The sequence below is a fragment of the Mercenaria mercenaria genome, unplaced genomic scaffold (assembly GCF_021730395.1).
Source record: "Mercenaria mercenaria strain notata unplaced genomic scaffold, MADL_Memer_1 contig_4923, whole genome shotgun sequence".
Classification (NCBI taxonomy): domain Eukaryota; kingdom Metazoa; phylum Mollusca; class Bivalvia; order Venerida; family Veneridae; genus Mercenaria; species Mercenaria mercenaria.
This window is the reverse complement of record NW_026463192.1, coordinates 16,935-23,848: the sequence shown is the minus strand read 5'-3', so window position 1 is coordinate 23,848 and position 6,914 is coordinate 16,935.

The window sequence follows — 6,914 nt, the reverse complement described above, 5'->3', positions numbered from 1 at the left end:
GTTCCACTGTCAACATAAAATACACTTGGTATCCCATCCACTTTGATCTACAAATAATTTCATTTATGTTCCTCGTATAAGGCTGGGTGTATATGTTTTGACTGCTCATTTAATACTCGTGGCTGAACTAATCCCAATATTAACTTAATGATCTAGAAGGTTCGGTGGTCTAGTGGTAACACGCTTGACAGTCAATCCCGGTCCAGGAACTGAAAATTTCTGAGATGCTCTTGAGTGTCTCCCACCAAGAGCACTGTACTGGTTCTTCCCCGGAAAGACGGCTTTGCATGTATCGGTGCTATACACCAGGCGCGTTAAAGAACCAGACTGTCTTTTTGCAAAGAGCTAGGCTAAGTTAGTCGGACAGGCCTTTATCTAAAAAAGGATTTCTCTCTATCTGTTCTGGGGGCTTTACACACTCTGTCCCTCTAGTCAGATTGATCTGTGTCTGTACTAGTAGAGGGTGAATTTCGCACCCTGTGTGGCTGCGTTAGCGCCTTTGGACGTGTTTATCACGAAAAAGACGCTATATAAACCTTGTATCACAATAATAATGGTGTGGGATAAGTAGAATGTAAGAAAATGAATCGAAGGAAAACAAGTCAAAAAAAATTCATGGCACATATTTGGAAGTCTGAAGTTAGGACTGATGCGTAAAACTGCCCTCATTGTGAACTAAATGCTATACTGTTATTATAGCATCAATTGTGCTTTGAATATCAAAATGATGTTTTTAAAAAATTTAGCAAGTACTGGTAGGCTATGTAAAGTATCTTACAGACTTTACCAAAATTGTCTAGGTTTCATAGTTCAGAACATTGATTTTCTAACAGTATAAGCATTATAGCATTTCAAAACAAACTCGAGGGACTCTTACTTTTGCTCATAGCTGCTCTACAAGTCATTCTAAGCAGACTTGGATTGTTTACGTATTGAACTTTCATGAACATTGTACATTCTGCGTATATGTTCTGGTAATATTTACACTTACCAAATAACTTAGTTGAGATTTTTACGGTTAATAGGTATATTAATTTACAGTATATATATAACCGTTGTTCCTTACCAGGTCATGGGTAAAACAATGAGACAATGGGGCTGGCTAAATTGATCTTCTGCGTTTTCCCATACACAAAATCTTATTTCTTCTCCTATTGTAATTAAGTGTTGGATGTTTGAAGCAACACGTCTGAAATATTTTTCCATTACAGCTTCTTTTTGTTGTGGGCCTACTGTGTAAATGCGAGGCTCTGGGCTGTGTTTTTGGTGCTCTGTGCTTCCGCGAAATCTACCCTTACCTATTATCTTTTACTGTTGGTGATATTGTAAAATTTGATCGAAATCTCGAGGTCAAATTACAGAAACTTCCTCAACGGCTTATTTATGGATGCTTACGTCATTACATATGCAAAAAGTACACAGACGACTTGAACAGAAAAAACAACGGAACAGAGTGGGACCCTACCTTGGAATGGTCAATGAAAACATAATGCATATTAATTGTGTACAAACTGTTAATATCAACATTATTCTAGTGTAAGTGCAAGTTATCTCTGTCAGTTGAATTTCCGCTGCAAATGCACTTGATGATCATCACATCTTAAATGGTTCTATTCTAATATAGCTCGTAATGTAGCAGTATCCAGAACACACGTTCGTGTGAAGAGTGCACATATGAACCTCTTACCTGATTACAGCTCTTCAAGACAAGGTGTGACATAGACCATGTTTATGTATTTCTACAAAGTGACTTAAGACTTAAAATATGAAAAAAAAATGTAAATATGATCCAGACTAAGAAATCACTGAATAATGGCTTGTTTACTACTTGGACTTCTTTCCTACATTGATATATTATAAGACATCGATAAAACTTTAATTTGGAATTTAAGCCATTTGCAAATTAAGAAGTGTAAGGTGAACGTCTAGTTATATCGATATTTTAAGGACGACCATTTCAACTTGATGAAATAATGTAATATCTCGTACATAATACATGTCCACGATGATGATAAGGTCTTCCTATAAGGTCTGGAATATAGAGTTGGTTTTGTCTTTCGATCCGTCTGTCCTCAGACTGTGTCAGATGTAAGCTACTCGGTCTACAACTGGCTACGTAATTTTCCGATTGATTTGACAAAGTAACATAGTTTTCAATTACGGAAAACGAAATGCTGACATTGATTTAAACATGAAGACAATAAGTCTGATTAACTGTCAAATAGATAAATCGGGAAATCAGTCCTTTTATATGCAGTGGTCTTTATGGGCTTATGAGTCGAGTTCAGATAGTGGTATGGGTTTGAGCTTTGTTTGGCATTCAGAAACTCCCTACATAAGCTTTTTAAGAAAGAATAAGTATAAGTATTTGCAAACTTTCGGCGAGCTAAACACTTTATTTAAATGTGAATGTCGAAAATAATGAGAAAAGCTTGAAAGAGTCAAACACCACTGTGAACCTTGTTTGTCATTGGATATCTTTAATTCCTTGAAACATAAAGCTTTTCGTGAAATATACATATTCGTTGAAAATATTCGTTTTATATCCGTATAAGGAGATATTTAATTTGACTATCTTTCTCAAAATAGAATGTTTACGAAGAATGTGATTATCGTTCAAGGACTACCTTCTATATTTCAGCAAGTGTAGATCCTATGACCGTTATATATCCTCAGCATGTCAAATAAGTAGTCCACAGGTGGATACTTAATCTAGAAAGCTTTTTTTTTCATAGAAAACCCTTGTTGAATATTTAAATGTATGTTGATGTTGAAACATGTTTTTATCTTTAAACTGCATATAGTACTGTCGGTTAAAGAGGTAGACAGTTTTGCCACAAATATGGAAACACAGCAATGCCATTTAAATCAATAAACTACTGATTTTCCTGTAAGCTAATGAAGTTTAAGGAAAAAATCATTAAGTTAAGTTTAAGGGGATATTTTTTGTTCTAAAAATAGATCCTTTTCAATGCAAAAAATCACCACGCGGTTGCATAACAGTACATAAAAAGAGGACAAAATACCGTTTATGCTTAAATAAAAGTATTTCATAGTAAAATATTCTTTCTTGATTAAGGTATTTGTAATTACCTGGAAATACACATAACATTTGAAATTGCTTTGCACAAATAAAATTAAGATAAAAAGATAAAAATGTTACTTTTTAACAGGTATAGTTAATTGATTTGTAAAGCAAATCTTCATATCGTATATTCATTTCATTTGTACAATGCACGCTTTGTACAAAAACACCAGTAAATGAATAAGGTCTACTGTCCAGACATGCTCATACCTGCAAGGCTGAGTAAACTTTCATATTGGGTTTTGGTAGAGACAAAGGGGCTGTATTGATACTACTATAGATATCATCAAGAAACACAGAAAAAGTATAAAAATATACAGTTTAGGGGACTAAATAAGAGGATATCATTCCTATATTTCAAACAAATACTAAGTTCCCCATTTTACAAGCTAAAGAAACATTCCGTTATCATTTCACGACTCTAGCTCAAATATCTTTGAAATAAGCGAGACACAATATTTTATGCCTATTTTGACTAAATCAAAGGCAATGATTCCGGACTTGCGGTGTTAATCCTCTAAAAATCCCCTGCTACACAACTTCGTGTGCTGAATAATACTTCTTATTTTTTCAAGTCTTTATATCAACATTTTGACTACGCTAGGGGCCATAACTCTGGTCTGGCTTCATGTTGGTGAAATCCGAAACTAATGCCAGTTGCACAATTTCAAATTTATATAATATCCCTTTACTGTTTCATGACTCAAGGTAAAATATTTTGGACTGTCAACGGTCATCACTCTGGTCCTACTGACTATCATTCTAAAACAAACTTAAGACTCAGAACTTGACTCACTGAATAACATTCTTGTGATGGCTGATGACTCTCAATCAAATTTTGAGAAATGCATGACATTAGTTCACGAGGACGGATATCCAAACTGACGGACGGACAGTCATACGGACAAGGGAAAATCGAGAAGTGGCCCCTCCATCCAAATGCTCCCGAGGTCTGTAATTTTTTGATAAATTTTATTAAATGTTTGACATTTTGGCGATTTGTATGAAGACAAGTCATATCAATGTCCTTAAAATAAACAAACGAAATAAAAAAATGAGGAGACGTTTCTGCTTTTATGTATTTTAAATAAATATAAATATACCATAAATATATCATTTTCTCTTTTCTATGAAAAGACTTGCTAAAATCTGTTTTTACAATTATTGTTCTATTTTGAAAGCGGACACAATTTTCAAATATCCTTAAAAATCTTATATATTAGTTTCAAATTTAAGATTTCATCTAGCAAATAATCGTGATACAAATTGAACCCGGATAATTCATGTTACAGTTTTACTTGTAGGTTGTTATCTGATATTTATCATAACACTTTGTTTTCCAATTTGTAAACAAGTAAAAGCGGATGCAGTGTGTGGAAAGAATGTAAACGTTGTAAAATTGAGCAACATAAAATAATAAAGAATATTTAATAGTTGCAACTAAATCTTTCAACCTATGTTCAAATCTGAATACCAAAATACCATTTAGCAATTTACGCAGTTTGAATTTGTGTTTGCCAATATCTGATGTTGTTTATGTTAGACAGAAAAGAAGTTACGTTTCACATGAAATAACCTGAAATATTTGCAATGTTTGGGTAAAAACATTTATCAAAAAACCTGTTAAAATGCGGAAGTTATGCATTAAATTAAGCATTGACGAAGATTTCGAAAATGATACCGACAAAAAACTAGTGCATCTTTACTGCGTGAATAATGGCTAACAGTATGCAATATTCACATTGAAGATGATATTATATATACATGAAATAGATAAATGAATAATGATAAAAACAGTTTTGCACACGGTTCGAATATGCGACGTGTTCACGAGTGAAGCAGCTGGGATAAGGTAAGAGTTAAGATTGCAGTTACCCTAACAGACACATTATTAATAAGTACTAGTACAGAGAGATCGAGCTATTGAAGCACCAGGGTAGCTTAATTTAAGATGGTAATATTCCTCAAAATATCTAGTTCTGCTTCAGTCATTTCAGAAACTCTCCCGATCCCAGCCAGTAAGAACGAGCAGAGTGATAAATTATGAATTTTAGTGATTATTTTGTAATATGTACTGCAATGTACACATATGACAAACAAAATATACCAATATAGATCTAGCAAGACAACGAAAAACCTTCAACATTTTCAAGTGAAAGCCCCAAAAACCCAATCTACCTGTAGATGAAGACCCATTCCCTCGCATACCCTGCACTCGCTACAACTTTGCTTGGTTCGCTTTACTGCTCATATCTTAAGTACAGTTAAAAATCATCTAGGTACACCAGTGGTGACTACGATCAGTTTTGTTTGTAAAAGAAAACGAATCTGTAAGAACTTTAAATTAAAAAAGGAATCAACTGTCCGAAGACCTCTAGGAATGAAATGAGCGGCATTTATGCGCAATTTAACTGTTAAGTAGGGATACCAATCATTTGAATGACATTGTGCTTTGTGCATTGTGGAACCCGAAAGTGTCCGATCTTCACCAAAATTACAATTCCAAAATTCCATTTACGCCTCAGAAATCATGTCTGCTGCACAGTGGCCATCATTGCAGAATATTAATAACTACCTAAGTGCCAAATTTGTTTGATACATATTTAAAAGGCATTTCAGAGTTAGCAAGTCCACATTGTTCCAGTTTAAATATTGAATTTTGTCATGTGGTTTAGCTGACAATTCAAACAAATGTTTTCAAAAAGTAGGGAAGATAAATGCCACTTGATCGCTTTAGCTTTCCCAGCATTCAAGCATTTACTCACGTAATCATATGTTGGATGTATAATACATTTTTGTACATTTATAAGCTGGCACTTCGAAAAAGGCACTGAGGTGATTGCCTTATGTAATCGTTGTATTTATATTATAAATGAAATAAAAAACGTCGTTAGTCAGTTGCAAGCGAGCGTTAAAAGATACTTGAATTCAGCAAAGGGTTATGACGAGTGCGGGTCACCTAAATATGGTATAAATAATAGTCCCAAGCCACTGGTGACAAAAACATGGGTCACTGCAGTCATGTGTCCGGTGACCTATGTATGTTTTACCAGCGGCTTTGAAGCATACATTATGTCGAATTAAGGTGGCCTATGAATATCAGACCACTTTGGTATTCGGGTGAAGGCGTTTTATTTTTGCGAATAATCTTTTCCTATTTATCCTACAGCAAACTGTGAATGAAGAAAAATTCAACACCGTTTGCTTAGCTGTAAACATGTTAGTTTGTCATAGCTGCGTTATTTTCTAAGTGTACAGTATAATGTAAGAAACCAAATATCTAAAAGGGTTTGCTCTCTCTCTCTGGCCAGTGTTGAATTTAACTTTCTGATTACATCGATCTCATTATTTGCATTTGTATTTCTTACAGTCATATTCAAAGGCATGAAGTGGAATTTAAATTACTTTTAAAGATGTACGAGCGTTTTTTTTTCAGGATATCCATCATTTTAAATAAATGTTTTTTTGAATACTGCTTTCTAACAAAAGTTTTTGCCAAAAAATAACGCTTAATAATTAAAATATGACTAATAATTTACCAAATGACCAAATATATTCTACTTTTTGCGGAAAAAAAACAACATGTCACCCTTATTTTTTGGCTGGCATTGGCCTTAAATTTACGTAAGATTTACAATGGTGTAGGAGTAAGTAAATGTCAAATATCTATGAAAGTAGATCAGGTTTGGTTTTAATATTTACCTGACTGATACATATAAGAATAAGCTTTAATTGAAATAAAAAAATGAAATCTAGAAAATGTAGATTAAAACAAAAAGAAAAAAAAATATATAAAAAAATACTAGTTTTATAGGTATTTTCTTAATAA